The 24097-nt window shown below is 42.3% G+C and overlaps 1 protein-coding gene and 1 non-coding gene across 4 annotated transcripts in view; one reads left to right on the top strand and one right to left on the bottom strand.

Annotated features, from left to right (window-relative positions):
• The window catches only part of SRGAP1 (SLIT-ROBO Rho GTPase activating protein 1), a 272029-nt gene that overhangs the window by 179092 nt on the left and 68840 nt on the right, over positions 1 to 24097 (bottom strand). The window lies entirely within an intron of this gene.
• LOC132228874 (U6 spliceosomal RNA) lies at positions 8880 to 8986 on the top strand. Its single transcript, XR_009451484.1, has one exon. It is a non-coding gene; the product is annotated as a U6 spliceosomal RNA (small nuclear RNA).

The following is a 24097-nucleotide window of genomic DNA, read 5'->3' as shown; positions in this document are numbered from 1 at the left end:
CTCCCCATGAGCCCTGGCCAGGTGGCTCAATTGGTTGAAGTATCATCCCACTGAAAGGATGCGGGTTCGATCCCCCATTGGGGTGCCTGCGGCAGGCAACTGATTGATGTTTCTCTCTCTCTCTCTCTCTCTCTCTCTCTCTCTCTCTCTCTCTCTCTCTCTCTCTCCCTCTTTCTCTTTCAAATCATTAAGCAGGTCCTTGTTTTGTTTTGTGTTTTTTGTTTAAATAAACCCTCCCCCATGGAAGAAAAAAATCAGGAATGACGATCTTCTAAGATGTATATCCACCACTTCATGAAAGTGCCTGTACCAGCCAACAGTCTAACACATCAGCTAGTTTATCTGGTCATCGAGCAGACGTACTCATGCTACCAACACAACAGTGGAACATGCCTCTATATGAATGTTTTGCACATTACGTGTATAACCCATTAGTAGGTCATGATGAAAATTTTTAAGACAAAAAGATATATAAAGAGCCAAAAAATATTCAGAAATGGTTCACTGTTTGAAATGATAAATCCCGGGTAAGGCTTCCAACACATTTCAAATGTTTCTACTACATTCAAAGAATGTCAAGTAATTCTAGGGAACGTGAAGGTTTGTGTTGCTTTTATCACCACCTCACTGGAAAACTCAAAGACTTTAGCAAAGATGGTGAGCCTTGGGCTGAAGGAAGGACATGGAGGGCTTCAAAAGGAGAAACCTTTTTTGAGACTAACAGGAGGCTCCTCTAAAGTACTGCCTGCTGTGAGCTGGTGACAGGGGCACCGGAGGAAGCATGAGCTGTACATTAAAGCCATTATCATGCAAGGAAACAAAGGTGGGACCAACGAAAGTCAAGAAGAAGTGGATAGAGCATTGGCCTGGGGACTGAAGGGTCCCGGGTTCGATTCCGGTCAAGGGCATGTACCTTGGTTGCAGGCACATCCCCAGTGCGGGGTGTGTAGGAGGCAGCTGATCAATGCTTCTCTCTCATCATTGATGTTTCTATCTCTCTCCCTCTCCCTTCCTTTCTGAAATCAATAAAAATATTTTTTTAAAAAGAAGAAGAAATAGTTGAGTTCCACAAAGCACAAAGGCTGCAGTATTTGCACAATTCCTTGAAGAGGGAGAAGTCAGAAAGAAAACTACATTCTTGATACAGGGTTTCACAAAGAATAAATCTTTCAGCCCTAGCTGGTTTTGCTCAGTGGATAAAGCGTTGGCCTGCGGACTGAGTCCCAGGTTCGATTCCAGTCAGGGGCACATGCCCGGGTTATGGGCTTGATCCCCAGTTGGGGGGTGTGCAGGTGGCAACCAATCAATGATTCTCTCTGATCACTGATGTTTCCATCTCCTTTTCCCTCTCCCTTCCTCTCTGAAATCAATAAAAATATATCTGAGGGGAAAAAACATTTAAAAAAAAAAGAATAAATCTTTCAGGATGAGGATTACAAAGTAGAAATAACTGTTCAGTTCTTTTCTGAGTTTTTGAGGACCTAAAAACATCTCTCTCTGATACCTGAAGATGCTTTCAAAAAAGGTAAGTAGGGGCTCAGGGCAAACCAGAAGGGAGGAAGGTAGGTGGAGGGCTTTATTCCTTTCCTCCTTTGAGAAGATATGTCTCTCTCTCATAGGAAGTTTATTCACATTCTAGCCAGCTGCAAAACAGGGTTGAGAGCCAAGTTCCTATTGCCAAAGTTCACTCTTCAAACCGGCAGCCTGAGGTCTGATAACCAGTTAAAATGCTCAACACAATCACTGCCTTTTGGTGGGAAACAGAGGCTCCATTGTTTAAAGATACATTTTCAAGTTTAACTCTTCTAGAATTATGAAATTCAAAACAAGAGCTATTAGGTGCAATCAGTATCAGAGTGAAGGGGATTTTTTTGGTGTGTGTTAGTTTGGATTCCTTCTTCTCCCCCCAACCCCCCTCCCCAAAGAATAATTGGGTTACTCTGTTAATGGTCAGAAAAATAAACTGTCAGTAACTATGAGTACTTTACACACTGTGAACTGTTTCAAAGTCATAAAATTCTGTGGATGTGATCTATCATATTTCTAAAATATGATGTATCCTTTCAAATGAAAATATCTGATTCAAGACTCTAGGTTTCCTAAAAACCAATGGCAAAAACCGCCGACTCAGCAACTATCATAGAATTATTATTTACAAAAGTGGAAATGAAAAAACATTCTCCATTTGTGCCAAAGATATAGTCTCTTAGTTGGTATTAAATATGTATTTGTGGGAATTGCATAAATTATGTTCATTTATTCATTCAATAAACACATGCAAAATGCCTGCCATATCAGGGAGGTACTATGGGTATACAAAAATAAATACAACAGCTTGTATATTCAGTGGCTACAATCTTGTGAAAAATATAAAACAGAAACAGATAAGAAAAAAATAAAACACATGTAATGAGTGTCCTAAGGTATAAGATCACAGATATGAGAAGTGAAGGCATTTAGATTAGATCAAGGGTAGGAATGGGCTACCCCTAGAGAGAGATGATCTGTGGGAGGCACTAACCTACCTGTTGGTTAGATAAACCTTATTCTGAGGGTAATGAGGAGCCAGTGATAGTTTTTGTCATGAGAACAACTAACACCATGACTAGAGATGTCCTTTAGGAAAATTTTTCCCAGTTCGTGACAGAAAGAGGAAGAGACAGGGAGAAAAGAACAGTTAAGAAACTAGTCTACTCAGAGGGGAGGTGGGAGGGGACTGAGTGAAAAAGGTGAAGGGAATAAATCATGATAACAAAACAAAAAAGCCCAGCCAGCGTTGCTCAGTGATAGAGCATTGACCTATGAACCAGGAGGTCATGGTTCGATTCCTGGTCAGGACACATGCCCGGTTGCAGCCTTAATCCCCAGTGTGGGGCATGCAGGAGGCAGGCGATCAATGATTCTCTCTCATCATTGTTGTTTCTATCTCTCTCTCCCTCTCCCTTCTTCTCTGAAATCAATAAAAATATATATATTTTTAAAACCACAAAGAAAACCTCATGACAGAAAACAGTATGGTTATTACCAGAGGGAAATGGGGGTGGGTGAGGCAGGAGAGGGTAAAGAGGGGATAAGTGGTGGTGGAAAGAGACTTGGGTAGTGAATACACAATACAATATATGGATAATGTGTTATAGAATTGTATACCTTAAACCTATATAATTTTATTAACCAATGTCACTCTAATAAAGTCAATAAAAAAAAAAGAAAAAAGAAGCTAATCCACTCATCTGAATTAGAGGTGATTACGGCCAAAATTAGGACGGTGTCCTGGCTGGGTGACTCGGTTGGTTGGAGTATCAATCCCGTGCACCAAAAGACTGCAGGTTTGATTCCTGGTCAGGGCACATACCTAGGTTGTGGGTTTGATCGCTGGTCAGGGTGTATGCAGGAGGCAAGCAGATGGGTGGTGGTAATGGTAACTAAAGGAGAAAGTGGTAGCCAGGTCTTCTTCATTGTGCTAGTAGTTCTTGGTTTTACGTTAGGAAGACCTCCATCTCATTATGCAATTTAGAGCAAAATGAACCAAGTAGTACTTTCAGTTGAAATGACTCCTTATATTGCTAAGGCAACATCTACAGAATCAAGTAGAAAAACCATTATCATCTTTATAGATGCAGAAAAAAAATCATTTGACAAAATTCAAACCCATTCATTATAAAACTCTTAGCAATTCGTTTTTTGAAAAAAATCTTCAATGGGTAAAGAAAAATCTTTTCAACAAATACTGCTGGAACAACAAGTATCTACTTATAAAAAAACTTAAGCCCTTAACATTATAAACCAAATTAAGTCACAACAGGCCCGAGGCTTCAATGTGAGAGCTAAAAACATACAACTTTTAAAAGAAAACAAGAGAAAAACTTTAGTGACCCTGGGTTAAGGAAATGCCAATTAAAACCACTATTAAATACCACTACACACTTGGCTGGCTAAAACTGAAAAGACCCACAATACCAAGTGTCAGTGATGATGTAGAGCAAATGCAACTCTTGTAAACTGCTTGGTAAGATTGCACAGTGGTGCTATGATTCTGGAAAATAGTTTGGTGGTTTCTTATAAAATCAAACACAGACCTACCATCTGACCCAGCCATTCCATTCCTAAGTACCCAAGACAAGTGAAAGTGGTTGTCCACATAACAACGTGTACACAAATGTTCATGGCATCGTTATTTGTAGTAGTCAAAAGTGGAAACAATTAAATGTCCAGCAACTAGGTCAGTGGAAGAACAATGGAATACTACTCAACAATAGGAAGAAAGTGACTACTGACATACGCAACAGCATGGATGAATCCCAAAATGATTATGCCAAGAGAAAAAAGTCAGGCCCCCCTCAAAAAAAATTTTTAAAAAGGCTGCATGATTTCATTTATATAAAACTCTAGAAAATTCAAACTAATCTAGCAACAGACAGCAGATCAGTGGTTGCCTGGAGCAGGTGGAGCTAGGGGGGGGATACCAAAGGAAGAATTACAAAGGAGCATGATAAAATTTAGGGGTGGTTCACTATCTTAATAATGTCATAGGCATGCAAGAACTCATCATATTATATATTTTAAATATGTGCAGTTTATCGTATGTCAATTATATGTCAATAAAACTGTAAAACAATTTTTTTTTTAAAGAAGCCATTCATGAATCCAAATAGGAGGAATTAAGGCCAACGTGAGGATGGTGACAATAATAGTATCAAGGAGAAAATGAAAATGAGACATTCCCCATTATTATGCTGGCTTGTTTTCATTGTTCATTACAAAACCTCTAGTTCGTAATGCAGTTTAGGGCAAAAGAAGATAGCAGGCATTTTTAGTTGAAAAGGCTTTTATTGCCAAGATGACTTCTGCAGAAGAGACGTCAGAGCCTTGAAGAGACCACGTTGCGGTGACCAGACGGAAAGGCTGTTGCAGGGGATGCTGTGTGTCTGCTCAGGTTCCTGCTCGGAACTGAAGTGCTCACTCCCTCACTTGCCAGGAGTGTTGGCTGTGGATGGCTCACAGCTGATTTCCTCCCCAGTCCTTGTGGTTGGCTGAAGGAAGCCACCTCACCCAAGATTCCGCTCCCTCCCTCGGGCCATCCCAGCTCCAGAGCTCCCTGTGGGATCCCTGCAAGCTCCCTAAGAGGGGCTGTTCCCAAAGCACTGCCCAATTGACTCCACCTGTTGCCCAGCGAGCGAGACCTGAGACAGCTCCCCAAAGCGGCGCAGTAGAGAAAGCTGAAAAAGGACTTCAAGATGGAAAGGAAAGATTTTTAAGTTGGTCAGAGAAAAGGAAAAGCATCCCAGAAAGCACCATTTTCAAGGGAAAAAAGAAGCGATCATGATGACATTGACAGACAGTAACAGCAAAGCCCACAAAGCTAAGGGTGTGCATACTACAGAGTGACAACATTCAGACACCCCTGGAGTAATAATGAAGACGGGACACTCTGAAGCCGTTGGGTCCATAGCTGAGTCAGCTGAGATGTGGAGCAGGCAAAGCAGTGGGGAGAAGCCGGCTATTAGGAACTCAGCTGGACACAGAAATGACAAAGGGGAAAGGAGAAGAGAGAGAGGCATTCGTCCCTCAAGAATCAGACATGAATATTAATGGCAATAAAGAGTTAAACGTAAAAGCGCTGAATCCAAATTTCTGCTGTCCTTCTTGGGGTTGGGGGGCGGGGGCAGAAAGAGGATGTCAAAATAGGGGAATAGGAAGGGCTCTGTTTTGTTTTGTTTCCTGGGGTGGGGGTGGGGGGCCTTCCTGAGGGCTCTGCCAGGAAGTCATCGTTTGTGCCTGAGTAACTGAGATGTGGCTCGGTGGCCCGGCCACGTCACTGCACAGTCAGGGAGAATGATGCAGCCTACCTGGGAGACCGCTCAGTGCCTGGGTAGGACCGCAGCTGGAGGGCAGGAGAAGGAGCTGGGGGACTGGGTGGCTCACTCACCCAGCATGCACCTGCTCCACAGCAAATTTTCCATTGCTACAGCTGTTCTAGGGTTCTCTTACATGATGAGTGACGGAACACTGGTCCTCAAATTCTTTTTGGATTGGGTTATTTCATCCATGCACTATCAGAAGCCACTTGAGGCCCTCGATGGTGCTGTGAGACGAGTTCAACTGTCTTCCTAGCAAAGCTCCACACACCTGCCTGTTCCTGTGGCCCAACTCCATGCATCAGGGGCAGTCACAAAACTCTGGCTTTAAACCCGAGCTCTGCCACTTACAACTGTGCAACCTTGGCACGCTACTTAATTTTCTGGCCTCAGTTTCCTCAGCTGTAAAATGGGAATAAGAGCACCTTCTTGGAAAGAGTTGCAAGACCTGAGGTATATGTGTCTCAAACATGGCCGGCTATTACAAAATGAGAAAAGTGCTTACCGCTCATTCCTGCTTATGAACCTTGTACCTAACATGTATATGCCCATCCAATTGCCAGAGGGTTACATATCTTTACCAACCATGTGCTGTTGGCACCTAAAAAGCACTTAAATGTTGGCCCAGATCTCTCTGCCCAGCTGCAGATCTGGATACTCCATAGCCCATGGACATCCACATTTCTGATACTTTCAGGCAACTCAGATTCAACATCTTCCAAGCCAATCACCTCTATCTTCTTCCAGCCTCCCCAGATCTGTTTTTCTTCCTTCCCTTATACCTCTAGAGAAGTCAGACAGAATAATGTGGGCTCGGGAGCCAGTCAGCCTGACTTCGGTTCAAACCCCACCTATTGCCATGCACAGGCTACTGAATCTGGGACAAATTACTTAACCTCCCTTTGCCCCAGTTTCTTTAACTGTAAAATAGAGAAATAACAGTACAATAGGATGTTCTAAGAATGAATATGTTAATACGTGTATACACTTAGGAGCCAGACACATACCAGCAGGTCAATGAAATGTTAATTATTATTACTATTAACTCACTTCACAGGATATAATAAAAGATGGCAGAGCCCATGTATTTCCTACTCATCTTGTATGATCAGTTCTGGTACAGTGCCTTGCACATACTGGATGCTCAATACTTTTTTTTTAAACTGAGAAAAACTTTGGCAGCTTATTGTAAAATTACTGAGACTGTCAATTATTTTGTTGAATGAGCAACCATATAGACAGAAATAAGTGCTTAGAAAAAAACTGTTCCTCCTGATGCCTTGGCATGCTTCCTTCTACCAGGCAATGAGTGATGCATAACTCATTGCGCTCCCCTTTCTGAAAACTTTGAGAAACCACAGAATTAAATTTGAGACTCACTGTAGTGACTAGAGTTAGCCTAGATTTTCTGGTACCTATAATTCCCCCAGTTATTTTGAAGGGCTCTTTTTTTTCTCTCCTTATTGTAATGCTTTTATTGGAAGCTGGCTAAAATAATTTTTAGTTGTATTCATAAAAACAATCTATCTAATGAGTTCTTTTTTATGTCGGGCATTGTGCTAAGAACAATAACAAATGGATGGACAATGGAAAGAGTGCATGCTGGGAGATGAAAGAAATGAGATGAAGAAACAGATGGAAGGCAATATGGGGAGGTTCAGAGGACAGGAAAGAAGACAGGCTCAGAGGAAAAGAAAAGAGCAAGAACAACGTGGACTGATAATGCTCAATGGCAAGTTTCAATGGTGCTAATAATGCCTCATTAAGATGTTTGCTGAGGCAGCTAGTGAGTAGCTATGACACTCTTTGTGAGCAAACCTCTTCTGAAGACCCAGCCCAGTTGAGCCAACCGGCAAAATCGCCACGGTCCCATTAGGACTAAAACAACACCTGTCTAGAATTGTGAAGCAATGAGCAAGAAAGAAGAATGCCATCTTACTCATCAAACTATCACCACATCTTCCAAATAATTTGAGATGGCTTGGAATAAAAGGTAATAAAAATGTATCTCACAATTACATACTTTATTTAGACATCTATGTCATTCATTTAATTGCTTATAAAGTCTACCTATAAGTTATAGTATGTATGGTTATTTTCAAGCTCGTCCTTCCTATTTAAATAAAGAGCTATAATAGGTGTTTTTCTTACAGTGTAAAGGACAGTCTTGAGGACTGCTAGAATTATCTGGTCATTATACCATGGCGAAGGGCCATGGAGAATCTTTTCAACAAGGCTCCCTTCAGCTTTTTCTTACTGGAGTGCAAATATAGAGAGCTGAAAGAGGGAAAAGGCCTTCAGAGTTGATGGAGTGGTTATAAATGTACAGATGTCACGTTCTTTATTCGAAGAAGTTCCTCTAAGGTCATTATTAACATACATGTACTCTTATTTTACACAAAATTCTAATACACTGTAATGGAAGTAGTAAGAGTCAAGAAGTGCCAACCAGGAGAGATAACATAATAAGAAAATATTACATAACATTCCTACGAAAAGCAGACAGAAAAGCTCAGAAATCACAACCAGGTGGGGTCATTCAGTCAATGGAATCCAGGCTCATTGGCATCCATACTCCAGGGAATAGCACTCAATTATTTTCAGCAAAATGTAAGATATTAGGGAAAAAATGACTAATATGCCACAAAAGAGCTTTCCGCTCAGAGGAATCAACTCTTTTGCTTTTTTGTTGAACTGGTATGTTGGGAGGAAGGGCTGTAAGTCCTTCTCTATGAAAAAACTGGGCCACATGGAGGATTTTGCAAAGGATGTTCACACATTTGACTGTCAAGGGCCAGAGTTGAGGAGGTAAAATTCTGAAGTAAAATCCCAGTTATAATTTTAAAGAAAACCACGAGTTTCACTCTTAAGTATATAGCTTGTTGTGTTAGCTACAGATCAGCACAGACATTCTCAAGATAAGTTACTAGTCCAGCTGACAGTCAAATCCAATTGGCCTAACTAATTTATTTTAAGCACAAACACCCTATCATCTGGGTCTCCAGTTTAAAAAGAATAATTACTGTGCTCACTTCTGCAACACATATACTAAAATTGGAATGATACAGAGAAGATTAGCATAACCCCTGCGCAAGGATGACACGCAAATTTGTGAAGCGTTCCATATTAAAAAAAAAAAAAGAAGAATTACTTCATGTTTGGGCATGGTGACAAGAGCTAACAGCCATTCCTTTTTTTTTTTTAAATCCAACCAGAAGGACAAGAGATTATAGTTAATCTCAGCAGATGAACCAAACAACAAAACTGCAATCAGAAGGCGAAAAGGTGTTGGAAGGAAAGAAAGCTGAGTGATTCCATGTGTATTTATCAGGCATTAACTCTGCCTCAAATACCTGACTTGCCACAATGAACTTAACTTTCATAGACCAGCAACACTAAATGATTTCAAAGTATCACTCCCATTCAGAATCCATTAAGCTTCTGACAGTCTCTGGAGAACATCTGGAAAAAACCATCCCAGCCCACATCAAGGGGAAAACTGCCTCTTCTCAGGTCACTGAAGGTGGGGGACAACTATTGCAATGATCGGGGGTTCCGCAGCCTCCACTCTCCATATGTCGACCGTGCACAATTCACAGGGGCTGCCACATGCCAGCTAAAGCCTTCATGGTGACACTTGGAGGCATGTTGCCTCCAACGATGAAAACACTGGAATGTAAGAAACAAGCGGAGGCACAAACAATTTCCCTAAACACTGTTTTTAAAGCTGATACTGTAGTTAGTGGTTGGCTGAGCATAGAAGAATACAATTAAGAACAATTAGCCATTCAGTTGCACTCCCAAAGGCAGTTTTCCTTGTGGCCTACATTTTTAAACAAAAAGCCCAGCTTCCAAGCAGAATCCTCAACCATCCTGGAAGTGAAGGAAGTGTAAAAACTGCCTTCTGTTTCCTGACAGACCTCAATTCCAGACTGCGCTCCCCACCCCATGACACACGGCCCACCCCCTCTCCTTCCTCCCGTCCTCCCTTCCTCCGGGGAACACAACACTCTTTGGCTCTAGCTCTTGGGCTCAGCTTTTTTTTTTTTTTTTTTTTTTTTTTTAGTAGAAAAAATAGATAAGCAAACTGTCTGAGAAAGACAAGTTTTACAAGTATCAGCTTGGGCAACAGCAAAAAGGAAGGTTGTAAAGGAGAGTGTACATTCATAGGAAGAAATAGGGGAAAAGAGAAAAAAGATTCTCTTTCTAGACGAAAACGTGATGAGGAGGGAAAAGAACACACTCACTGGGCTTGAGAGTTGCAAGGTCTCAACAGATCTTTTAGTTCATTCTCTCCACTTCACGGAAAGGAAATAAAAGTGTGGAGCCATTAAGCTACCTTCCCAGGTCATAATGTCAGGCAGTTAACATAATTAGAGTTTCTCTGTGAGCACTCGGGAGAAAATGCCATCTCAACACTAAGAACAATTACGCTGCTGAGAAACAACATGTTTTTCACTTCCCGGTGCTGTGAATGAGGGCTCAGCATTCCAGGCAGTATGGGGTGCATTTTTCTTTACTCATTTCTAGCTCCCTTTTATGACTTCTTTTTTCCTCCTTTCTTGTAGGTCTTCCATTTCATCTTTGTTCTGTTGTCCTTATGGATTCTTGCAAACTCCCTTAAACCTTTTCTGGAACAAAAAGAGATGACAAGTACTCATACTCACAGCTGCCCTCCCGAGGGGCATGCTGCTGCACACGCGTGGGTTCAGGTATTCTCAGGGGAACTCCTGGAGGAGGGAGGGCAGGTATTATTGCTCTACTTTACATGGTCACCCCGAGAGTCGGAGATCAGTCTTGGGACTGGCCTTCTCATACTGATTCCCTGAGAATATACTTCCTCCTGAGTGAAAATTAATTGAAAGCGCAGTTCAGAAGATCTTTTACATTTTTTAAAAAAATTGTATTTTGCTCAGATTAAATTGAGAAGTACATTCACAAATCTATGCCTTTTAGGAGCATTTTCATTCATATTAAAGACAGGACAAGCTGAGAAAAACACAATGCGTTTCTGAAGGAATTTTCACAAACAGAAGCAGAAAGCACCAATGTGGTAAAATTATTATTTCACTCTATTTCCATACGTTCACAAATAGCATAATAATTACCACCATCCTCTAGCTCAGTGGTTCTCAACCTTCCTAATGCCGTGACCCTTTAATACAGTTCCTCATGTTGTGGTGACCCCCAACCATAAAATTATTTTTGTTGCTACTTCATAACTGTAATTTTGCTACTGTTATGAATCATAATGTAAATATCTGATATGCAGGATGTATTTTCATTGTTACAAATTGAACATAATTAAAGCCTAGTGATTAATCACAAAAACAATATGTAATTATATATGTGTTTTCCGATGGTCTTAGGTGACCCCTGTGAAAGGGTCATTCGACCCCCAAGGGGGTTTCGACCCACAGGTTGAGAACCGCTGCTCTAGCTGTTCTACTGCCCAAGTCATCGGTTTTATTTTGACAATATAACCTAGAAAGGAAAGAAAAAGAGGAATAGAGAAAGCAATCAAGTACTCCTTTCTACTCCATTTCTCATGAGGATGGGATGGAGGGTATAAGTGTTTTCAAGCTTCAGGACACAAGAAACTAGGAAGTAAGAACACACTCTGGCTCAGCCATAAGGATGACAGGTGAGTACAACCAGACCCCTTTTAAAGCCTGGCAGATTCCACCGCAAACCAGGGTGGCACCTGCTAGTCCCCATCTGCAAGGGCTCTTAAAGGTTCCTACATAATTTATGGGGCTCGAAGAGAAGTGAAATGTGAACTGACTAAAATGTAAGCATTTAAATTTAGAAGCAGAGAAGGCACCGAGCCAGGCTTAGGCATCCAAACACTTGTTAAAAGACAGGCTTTCCCCGAGGCCCTGCAGCTTCACCTCTCATCTCCTGTGCATCCCCGCCGCTCTGGTTCCTTTAAGAAGGCGTCTTCTCAGGCCACTCGGCCAGCTGGTGCACTAGTCTCAATAGGAAGCATTTAGTCCACATGTGTGCTCATGTGCAGAACACTCAACTTACTTTTTGGCTGACCTGGTAACCCCGGGCTGCCTGCTGCTGTGTGGGAAGGTCATTGCATATCCCAGGCTCACGGTGCCTAGGGGCGCTTCCAGAACCAGTGTGCTGTCCCCACACTGTAAACGGGGCTTAACACCGGGCAAAGCAAAGGCTGCTGACGTGGGTGAAGAGAATATAGAAAAAGAAAGCGCTGTGGCTTTCCATTTAGAGTGCAGTCATTTTATTAGTTATTAGTGAGGGAGAACGGTTTTAGGCAAGCTCCCGGGTGTTAATGGAACACACTACACATCTCATTAAGAAGCTGCAAAAAGCTGTTTATTGTTCTCATGTAAAGGTCCCTATACACAGAGTAATCAAAATGTCAGGACTTTCCTGTCTTAATCCTAAGGGAGACCAGTATTTGAAGAGCATATCAAACTATCCAAATTCAGCATCCCCGCTTTAATTAATCGACCATATGGGGCCCTGATGTCACGGACAAGTTTGATTTACACTATGTAACTCATAAAATAATGATAAATTTATTTTGAAGTGTGATAATACTAAATTTTCCATGCTAAAGAGAAGTTCTTGATGGTTTCTGGATTCCTTTAAGTTCTGTGATAGATTATATACAATTTATATGTAACAACTGAGAAACTGTCACCAAGATGAAAGGACTATTAAAGATCCTCCTCCTTTCCTTGTTCTATATGATTCTGGACTTTGGGACGTTATCAACAACGTCACAGCTTTTCCCACTTGTATAAGAATTAACTCTTTAGCCTGATGGTGAGTGATTAACTTTCTGACCAAGTAATTACTAACCATCAATGAGTATCACCCACTAAAGCCAATACGAGACTTCCTGAGCCAGATCCAAGCACATTCTCACTCTCTCCTGGTTGTCTTCTCCTCCACCTCCACTTTGGCTCCCTGGCTCCTAGAACGTTGCTTGGCAAGAGCAGGCACTTAATTCAGAACTGACGGACTGGTTATAAGCACCACATCCCTCCATTTGCATGAAGATCCTTTTCCACTTGAAAGAGCCCAGAGAAGGTAGAAAGATTTAAGATTAGTTAACTTGGATTTGAAATCTTAGGCAAGTTATAGCCACTTAACTTTAGTTACATCATCTGTTTATAGGAATAATTATGGTTAATTGTCTGTTTCAGCTTAGCTAGGCCACGGTACCAAAATACTCGGTCAAACATTATTCTGGGTGTTTTTATGAGGTATTCCTTGGGTGAGATTAACATTTAAATTAGTGAACTCTGCATAAATCAAACTATCCTCCACAGTGTGGGTGGGCCCCATCCAATCAGTTGAAGGCCTTAAAAAAACAAAGACCAATCTCCTCCGAGCAAGAAAGAATCGTGTCATTTTGGACTCACCAAGCCTCCACAATCATGTGAGCCAATTCCTTAAATCAATTGATATCTCTCTCTCTCTCTCTCTCTCTACACACACACACACACACACACACACACACACACACACACACACCCTATTGGTTCTGTTTATCTGGAGAACCCTGACTAATACTGTCTTATCTACTTCACAGAGTTCAGGTTAAAATCAATATTGGATATGAACAGGGTTGCAAATTGTAGAATTGTTGTATCAGTGAGGATGCTTTCAGCCCAATTCAAACTGGCTGTAAACAACAGGAAATTAATCAAGGTATATACTAGTACCTATGAATAGAGAGGAAGAAACAAGTTCACCCGAAGCGCAGCAACTGAATAATGGTGCTGATGGCTCTGGTTCCTCCTGCCTCTACATTCTACTATCCTGAGTGTGGTTCCCCTTGTGGTTACAGGGGGTTCCTCTTCTTCAGCAGCTACAGGTGCCATATGAGACCAGACAAAGCACACAGGCCATAAAGGGTCTTTTCTTCCAGTGTCTAAAAAAACGTTCCTTTCCCCATCTCCCTGGCCAACACTGGGCCACAGGTCCAACCCTGAACCAGTCTCTGACAACTGGAAAGGAACCATCATAACTGAACAAAACAGGGCCTCTTCCGACAGAGAAAGGAAAATGCAGACTGAGGAGACAGTCTGCTGCAAAAGGAACAAATAAGTTGAAGAAACCATCATTGTTATTGTTCTACCTTCTCTTCAAGACCTGGCCCAGGGCCCATTCTTCAGTGTACACTGGCTGCCCGAGCCCATGTGAGTTCATTTCCCCACGCAGAGAGCCCTTTCCATCCGCACCTTGTTTGGCACTCACTGCACACTGTGACACAGTTTCTCTTTTTAAAATATCTTTTAATAAAATTATGCCAGTTATACATGTTCATGGGAAAAACTCAGAAATATACAAATAAAAATCACTCCTAGTTTCAGCATGAGAGGTAACCATTATTAATAATTCAGATTATCTTCCACCCTTTTCTCTATTTGTGTGTGTTTACACATGAGAGAAATGTCTCCTTTCTGGTATACATTTTCCTGGCTTTTCAAATTAAAATTTAAACTCCCATACAGTTAGGGGATCTCAACAGACACTTGCTAGTTCGATCACACACAAAATGTTCAGATAAGCTGTTCATTTTCTTTCGGGGTTTAAGAAGGAAGATTTAATAAAACAGCATTCCAAAACATGTATACTAACTTTTCAGATGCTTTTTTTTTTTTTTTAACCAAGACTTATAAGAAAGCTTATTCAATTTCCTGGCAGTAAGATATACTGTTTTCTGTGAGTTAATGTTGTGTTTAGACCAGAAAGTACTGTGTAATTTCCCTGATGTTTAGCAATTTCTTTTATATTAATAATTAAGCTATTTTTCCATTTAAAGATATGACATAAATTAGGTAGAATAAATATAATTTTAGGGAGCATGATTCTCAGATAATTCACTTCAAAAGAGATAAGTGCACTGACACTTCTGTGTAAAGCAGTGTTTGCATACACTCAAATCACGTTTTCAAAACATTGGAATAAGTGGCTTTTTTAAGGAAATCTAGCATAAATCTTATAAAAATAAATGATCTCATGTATCTGCTTTCTGGCCTCTGATTTTGCTGACAGGGTTTTCTCGATTTAAGGCACAATTCTATGCGGCATAAGATCCATATGATAAATCTTCCATTGCTCAAAACTTCCACAGGAGTTCGTGGGTTACTGAACGCCTACTATGTGCCAGACTGTATGCCAGCCACCGGTGACTGACTGGTGTGCAAAGCAAAGGCACACTCGGCTCTCATGGTGCTCACAGGCTGGTGCAGCGCCAAGGACACTGCTGAGAGGGCTCATAGGAAATTTAATTTTTGTCCCAATAACAACCCCCAATGGCAAAGCCTCTGGTCTCACCATCCTCTTTCTGCCTGTCCAGTCTCCATCTTCACTAAATTAAACAAAAGCAAACAAGTCTGAACTGAAACACAAGGAACTTAGGTTAAAATAGTTACTGGGAAAACTTGTGGATGAGGTGGTAAGTTCAAAATGCCAGAGGAGGTTGTAGGGCCTCTTCAGGAAATGCATGAAAATAAGTAGCACAATCTGAACGTTTGGGAAGAAAGGGACAAGCAATGTCATCGGTGAGCCCTCAAATTCCCTTTTACCTTCATTAATGAACTTATTGCAATTACTATCTTCAAGATGTCCAGGAGTCTGTCAGCCTACAGATATTTATTGAGCGCATGGAGGGGGTCTGTGCTCGGATCTTGGAAGAATCACAGATTATAGAGCACAAAAGGGCAACTTAAGCTTGAAATAATAATGCATGGGAATAAAACAAAAATATAAGAAAAAAATTTTTGCTCAAAATTAAAGCCATTTTAATCCATTTTAAAGATGTAGAAAACAAGGCCTAGAGTGGTTACTCATTCATGATGAATTTTTGAGTCAACCCAGACACTGCAAATGTGAATCATCTACCAAAAACTTTTACAAAAACAAAAACTACCAACATTACCTCATTATTGATGAAGAAACACAATGCAAAAATTATGAGATTTCCTCTTCAAGACTGGGTTCTTTTTCACTTAAAAAAAAAATGATGGGGGGGGCCTGGCTGGGTGGCTCAGTTGGTTGGAGCATCGTCCCATGCACTGAAGGATCACAGGTTCAATTCCCAGTTAGGGTGGGTTCAATCCCCAGTCAGTAAACAAATCCTGGGGTGAAGATAAAATAAAAATGATGGGGGAAGGTGGAGACACACTGGCTATACAAATGCATTGGATTAAGTTGTTTGATGCATGTGACCATAAACAAAAAGTCATATAAGGAGAAACAAATTAGACATTTGTGGTAAACTCTGGCTATATTCATCTTCAGATATAAAAATAGCTTTGTAATACCACCCGAAATTGCTTGTCTAGTGCCATATGTGGCTTTCAGTGACACTCTTGACACTTGAATTTTCCCTTCTTATCCCAATGACTATGATTATCTTCTCCATTAATATAATCGCAAACAATACAGTCAGTCACTCCCAACAAAAGTGAGGTACCTTGATTTCTTTCTTCAGAGACACTAGAAAGTTGATATAACTTATTTCCTCAAATTAATCTGGTTCCTCCAGCACTGCGTGCATTCACAACTAAAATGAGAGAAGGGTAACACCTAACATTTATAGAGCTCTGCTGAATAGAGGGGCCAATTGCCTCACAATTTGCATTTTGGGTGTTTTAAAGTTTCTATGCTTTATCATCTTAACTTTGAAGAGAGCTTTCCTTCCTCATGCACTTTAGATATATAAAATTTTCACTCTCAGAAAGAAAAAAACGATTTGAACAAAAAAGAGGTGGTCTCAGGGCTCCCTTTGAAGGTTAGAATTTTCTGTTATTTCTCCTTGGAAATACAACAAAGTGAAAATTCAATCATTCTTATGGAAGTTCATTATTAAACTGATCTCTTTTGTTTTCTCTGAGAAGGCTTTTCAATGCTATAGGAAATGAAGAAAATAGTCTCCCCTGTCACATGGTGCCATAATTATTGGAAATTCAGAATACTGTTATAATGCATAGCATTACTCATCAAAATCTACTGTGTTTCTTTAAACTAACATATTGCTGCAGTTTTTAACTTTAGCTACATATCAGAACCCTGGAACAGAGCCCAGATATTGTTATTTTTAGAAATCTCCCCAGGTGGTTCTCAGGTGCAGTAGGGATGAAAAGCTTGGAAGTATTATCATAAAGATTAGAGTGTTTTATTTTTAAATTTTATTTAACAAAAACTCAAGAACACTAACAAATAATCTAATTCCTTCAATTCTCAAACAACCTTATAAGGTAAATTCTAGTTTCAGTCACATTTGACAGACGAGGAAACTGAAGCACGTAGTCAATTCCTCAAAGGTCCCAGAGACGATGAATGGGGAGAACCAGGATTGGCTTCTAGGCAATCCAGCTCCAAACCCCAGGCTCTGTTAACAGTTGAGTTGGCCTGATTCTCCCAGAGATAATTCATCTACAATAAAATGCACACTGCAGATATATCTTCCTAATTGGTGCAATTTTAACAATGAAGATTTTTAATGGATGAAATATTAGCCATTTTTCTTCTTCTAATGTAACTTAAAACTCATCAAAATTAAGATGCTATACATCTCATTTATTTTTCCAAATGACCATGGTATAAAAATGTAAAGGCCTAGCATTCAACTGCCTAGATGAGAGCCTAAGTCGTGATGTTAGAAGCAAATAGTTCATGATGGAGTGATGTCAGCACCAGATTCACCTTGGATATGAATGCTGGTGTGCTACGTATCTAAGGCAGACTATCTTTGATCCTAGGCTAGAGAAGGCAGGCCACTCATTCTAAAAAAGAGCGTCTGCTGCTAAATCAAGACCCAGGCAACACATCACACCTACTTTAAAGCATCTGTTCTTCTAAGCATTATGGACACATAATTATGGATAACATCAAGTGCAGTGACAGTCACCCTCCTGTACCGTGCTAAAATGACACCACTTAGGAACTATAAATAGCCTTCGAACAGATGGCATGACTTGGCTCAAGTTGTAAACTCATTTTTAAATTAAAGTTTTAAAATAGTTCATTCTTATTCCAGTCATTCACTTGGCAAATATTTATCATCTCATCACTGTAAGCCAAGCACTGGGAAGACAGTGTCTAAAGGTGAGAAGTCTCTTAGAGACATTCACACGTTTTATAAGGTTCACATCCTCAAACATGTTGGTTCCCAAGGACCAAGCCACAGAGCAACCAAATAACATCCAAGAAGATGTTCCCTCTGGGAGTTCCCTGAAGTGCTCCCTCCTGGATCCTCAGTAAGAGGTCACACAGGCCAAAAGGATAAAGTCAAGAAGTCCCCACTCTTCATTAAAGGTATAAGTTTACTCAGTCCTGTACTCTTGTTATTAGAATGACTGCACATATTCAGTTTTAAAGTCATACAATAAACCAGCTACTATTGGCATTTTTAAAATCCTGGTACTTCTTAGAAAAAAGAATTTTGCTTGTGTACTGCCTAAATTAGAGGATTTATTAAAATATGGAATCAGAGAATACAGCATAACCATGAAAAGTTAATAGAGAATTTGGGATCTGCTTAACTCTTGGTCAAAGGTTGGAGGGGGGAGTGCCTTTTAGAAACCCAATTCATTTGTAACTCAGACCAAAAGACACCCACTTTCTCTCAGGTGTAATCAGAATAATGTAATAAATTGAAGAACCTCAGAAGTAAAATTACATGGCAATAAAAAGGTTTGGTAGAGCTCATACCTTTTTGTTCACATATCAGATTTTATAAATGTCTTATGTAGTTCGAGTATTCAAGTTACCAATTAATTAAGTTCCTTAAAGAGCCATGTAGCTTTTTCTCAAGTGACTTCCTCCTGAAGTTAACAAATTTTGACAATCTTGTATACTTATATAAAACTAAGAAACTCAAAGGAGACTGTTATTATAGTGTCTTACTTAGTCTAATGAGGGAGAAAATTATCTTGATTATATTATGCAATGAAGAAATTTAAAATGGGCATTTGGAGGTAGATAATTTTGATTAGAGAGACAGAATGAGGCCATTAAATATCACCTTTATTATGTACTTAAGTAGCTATAACCTCAAAATTTTATTTCCTTAGTATAAAATCATGTGAAATTTCTTTAATAAGACTGGTTAAAAATACTGAGAGAGCCCGAGCTGGTTTGGCTCAGTGATTAGAGCACTGGCCCTCACACTGAAGGGTCGCTGGTTTGATTCTGGTCAAGGGCATGTACCTCGGTTGCAGGATCCATCCTGGGCCCTTGTCCGGGGCGCATGCGGGAGGCAACCAATTGCTATTTCTCTCTCCCTGTCACTCCCCCTCCTTTCACTCTCTAAAAAATCAATGATGCCCAGCTATGGCTCGGTGGTTGACTGTCATCCACCTATAAACCAGGAGGTCACAGTTCAATTCCCAGTTGGGGCATGGGCTCCATCCCCAGTGTGGGGCGTGTGGGAAAACAGCCAATCAATAATTCTCTCTCATCATTTATATTTTTATCTCTCTCTTCCTCTCCCTTCCTCTCTAAAATCAATAAATATCTCTCTATATAAAACCCTAATATGCAAATAGACCAAACAGCGGAACAACTGAACAACCAAACAACCAGTCGCTATGACGTGCGCTGACCACCAGGGGCGCATGCGGAACATGGTGGGCATCGTCAGCAGGCGGCAGAGCGCCGAACATGGTGCGTGTCGGCCACGGCAGGATGGTGGAGCAGGTGAGCAGAGGCACCAGACCAAGGCACCCGGGGTGCCGGTCGCTGTCATCGGGGCGAGCCTCTGGTGGTTACTAAAAATTATTTGCTCCCATGCACCAAGGTCCCACCTGGCGCTCACACCTGCTGCCAGTGCTGGAGTCACCAGTCCCGATCACTCAGGGCCGTCAGTGGGTGTGAGCGGCGGCTGCTGTCCCCGATCACCCCTGAGGGCTTCTCCACCTCCCCCTGCTCCTGAGGAGCAATCAGAGCAGCAGCCACTGCTCGTACCTGCTGCTGGCACAAGCCCCAATCACTCCACACCAGCAGCGGGTGCGAGCAGGCCGGCACCATCAGCATGTGGGAGCGGTGGTGGCAGGAGCAGGGCTGCCGGCAGACAGGGGACCAGGGGAAGCGGCGGGAGGGGCCAGGCAAGGGCGTGGAGGATGGGCCGAGACCCACCCCCGTGCCCACCTCAGCCTCATGGCCCACAGTTCCTTTCAAGGTGCACGAATTTGTGCACTGGGCCCCTAGTATTTTTAATAAAATGAAAAAAATATCCTCAGGTGAAGATTAACAAAAATAAAAAAATTAAAAAAAAACTGAGAGAACTATTTCCTTATCATCTTCACTCCTTAAATTAAAAAATACCATACTTAGCTACAAAAGTATGAAAAAATATTCAGAAGCCTTTGTAAAACGATGTTGTAGATATGGAAGGATATATATATATATATATATATATATATACATATATATATATATATATATATATATATATATATATATATAGTAACATGGATAAGGAAAAAAAATACATGTAGGCACAGATAAAAAACTGGGAGAGTATTACAAAATATTAAGAGTTTACCTGTAAATGACAGGATTAGCATTTTGATTTCTGGATTGGTCAATATATAATTTTAGACTTAGGTGGGTGAGCTTACAAAGGAAAGGTGACAAAATTCTTTTCCTGTGGGCCACTAGTGAGTCCTCAGGAAGGTAGTGGCAAACACAGAGCAGATGTCTCCGAGCGTATGCCATCAAATGCTCTGCGGCTCTCCAGTTATCCTGTGGGATAGCCTCCATCTGCTTTCTAAATAGGAACTCACTGGAGTTTAGTCCCACAGCCCAGAGCAAAGGAAATCTCCAGGACGTAAAGGGGGAGTAGATACAGACAGAACAGAATACAGAGGAAGTTCTCGATTATCACATACGTCTTCAGGGAAGTATGGAACAGCCAGTCTAGGGTATATGCCCCCTTTTAGTAACCAAACAGGCCTAATCCTATGGTTGACTACAAGTTCATTCATTCATTCACTCATTCATTCATTCATTCATCAGCATTGGACTGAGTCCCTATTCTGAACCAGAGTCTGTACTACTGGGGGTGAGTATAAAAAAAGAAATGACAGCCCTAGCTGGTTTGGCTCCATGGATAGAGCATCGGCCTGCAGGACTGAAGGATCTCGGTTCGATTTGGTCAAGGGCACATGCCAGGATTGTGGGCTTGATCCCCAGTAGGGGGCATTCAGGAGGCAGCCAATCAATGATTCTCATCATTGATGTTTCTATCTCTCTATCCCTCTCCTTTCCTCTCTGAAATCAATAAAAACATTAAAAAATAATAAAAAAAGAAAGAAAGAAAAGAAGTGACATTGTTTCTTCCCTCAATGAGCTCACAGTTCATTGGGAAAGATAGATGCCTACCACGCACTGAATGCCCAGAATGTTACAGAAGCACAGAGCAGGGTCACTTCAGGGCCACGTGATCTAACTAACTTGTGGCAACTGCAAACAGCGGGGCAATGCTGGAATGGGATGGATAACTTCAGGCATGGTGGGAGTGGATGCTGGAAAAGCAGTCTGGGGCAGGATCCTGGAGGCATAGTCTCCGTTGATAAGGAACTAAGAATTAAGATGTCTCATAATAACCAGTGGCTCACCCAGAACGCTTACTCACTTCTGGGTGGCAATGTAAACTGGTAGCGCCCCTTTGGAAAACAAATTGGTATTATCATGTGAAGTTGAACATTGATCTAGCAATTCCACTCCCGGGAATGTCCTGGAGAAACTTATGTACATGGGCATGAAGAGGCACACACAAGAATGTGTAGCAGCACTGTTCAAAGAACAAAAGGCTGGGAAAAACCCAATATCCTTCAACGGGGCAATGAATTGATTGGTTGTGCACATTTATCCAACAGACCATAAATCAGCTGTTAAAATGAATGAACTACCCATACATACAAAAATGTGGAACGATGACACTGTTTTTATAGGGCAAAGCAAAAGCAAAACTAAACAATATGTTTAGTACTCATGGATATACTCATCCTATCTAATAAAAGAGAAACATGGTAATTAGCTGTACGTCTGCTACCCTTCCCATTGGCTAATCAGGGCGATATGCAAATTAACTGCCAGCCAAGATGGCGGCCGGCAGCCAGGCAGCTTGAAGCGAACATGAGACTTGCTTGCTTCAGTGACGGAGGACTCCAACGTTCCCCGCCTGCCGCTGCCGGCCTCTGAACTTGCAGTTTGAAACATTGTTACAAATATAGAAGCTAAACAAAACCCCAGAAACCTACTTTCAGCCAGCCGGGATCTCAGAGCTGGAGTTGAAACAGTGTTTCAATTATAGAACCCAAACAAACCAGATACCTGCTTTCAGCAGCGGAGGCCTAAGAGCTGGAGCCAAGCCTCAGAGCTAAAGCTGGCCCAGAATAAAAAAAGAAAAAAAGAAAAAAAGGAGCAGTTGGGAGCTTCAGTCACCCGCCAGCCTGAAAACAGCCCTCAGCCCCTCACCCAGACTGTCCAGGCACCCCAGTGGGGACCCCCACCCTGAAGGGGGTGTGACCAGCTGCAAACAGCCATCATCCCCTCATCCAGGCTGGCCAGGCACCCCAGTGGGGACCCCCGCCCTGATCCAGGACACCCTCAGGGCAAACCAGCCGGCCCCCATCCGTGCACCAGGCCTCTATCCTATATAGTAAAAGGGTAATATGCCTCCCAGCACCGGGATCAGTGGAGCCGCAAGGCCTCCTGACACCGGGATCAGGGTGACAGGGGGCAGCGCCCAAACCCCCTGATCGCCCTGTGGCTCTGTGTATGACAGGGGCCAGGGCCACAACCTCCCTATCTGCCCTGCTCTGTTCATGACAGGGGAAGGCGCCCCAAACCCCTGATCAGCCCTGCTCTGTGCCTGATAGGGGGGAGCTCCCCAACCCCCTGATCACCCTGCGGCTCTGTGTGTGACAGGGTGCGGCACCCCAACCCCCCCACCCCTCACGGGCCCTGCTCTGTGTGTGACGGGGTAGAGCCATACCCTCCCCATCGGCCCTGCCCTGAGTGTGACAGTGGCGGCGCCCCAACCCCCTGATCGGCCCTGCTCTGTGGGTGATAGAGGGCTGTGCCCCAACCGCTGCCCACGATCCTGCTGTGTGTGTGACGGGGTAGAGCCATAACTTCCCCATCGGCCCTGCCCTGAGTGTGACAGGGAGCGGTGCCCCAACTCCCCTATCGGCCCTACTCTATGAGTGACAGGGGGGAGCTCCTCAACCCCCTGATCGGCCCTGCTCTGTGCGTGACAGGGGGGAGCTCCCCAACCCCCTGATCGACCCTGCTCTGTGCGTGACAGGATACGGAGTCCCAATGCCCCTGATGGGCCCTGCTCTGTGAGTGACAGGGGGAAGCGCCCCAACCCCCTGATTGGCCCTGCTCTGTACATGACAGGGGGCGGCGCCCCAACTCCCCAATCAGCCCTGCTCTGAGCCCGACCAGGGGCTGCACCTAGGGATTGGGCCTGCCCTCTGCCACCCGGGAGCAGGCCTAAGCCAGCAGGTCGTTATCACCGAGGGGTCCCAGACTGTGAGAGGGCACAGGCCGGGCTGAGGGACCCCTCTCCCCGCCGAGTGAACAAATTTTTGTGCACCGGGCCTCTAGTAGGTGATAAACACTTTTTTTCCCTAATAAAAGACAAGAGAATTAACAAAATATTTAAGCAGTCCCTTCACAATATAGGCAGGTGGGTGAGATAGGACAAGGCACTAGAAGATGAAACAAAATTTGTAATGCTCAGTGCTTAGATGGTGGACTCACAGGTGATTATGCTCCATAATTTACAAACATGTTAGCATACATAGAGTAGATATTAGGTAATATAAATTAAAAGCAACATTGAACCAAGATGAGGGATATTTTTGGTCACATTTCACTTTTCCCCTGATGATATAAAATAACAACTGTACCTCTTCTCAGGACTCTCTGTTCATAGCATACATCACTCCCAAAGGTATACATGTACATATACACACACAACACACACATTCATTGTTGAAGTCTCTCCCATTAGAATGTAAACTCCATAACTGTGGAGTCTTTGACATTCTTGTCCACCACAGTATCCCCAGGACCTAGAAGAATACCTGGCACACACAGTGAATATTTACGGAATAAATGAATCAATGGATGAACAGATGGCCTAGAGCAGTGATGGCGAACCTTTTGAGCTCGGCGTGTCAGCATTTTGAAAAACCCTAACTTAACTTTGGTGCCGTGTCACATATAGAAATTTT

This window comes from Myotis daubentonii, chromosome 2 (genome assembly GCF_963259705.1).
Source record: "Myotis daubentonii chromosome 2, mMyoDau2.1, whole genome shotgun sequence".
NCBI classification, from domain to species: Eukaryota; Metazoa; Chordata; class Mammalia; order Chiroptera; family Vespertilionidae; genus Myotis; species Myotis daubentonii.
Note: the sequence above shows the minus strand (reverse complement) of the source record. Positions and strands in the feature narration are given on the sequence as shown.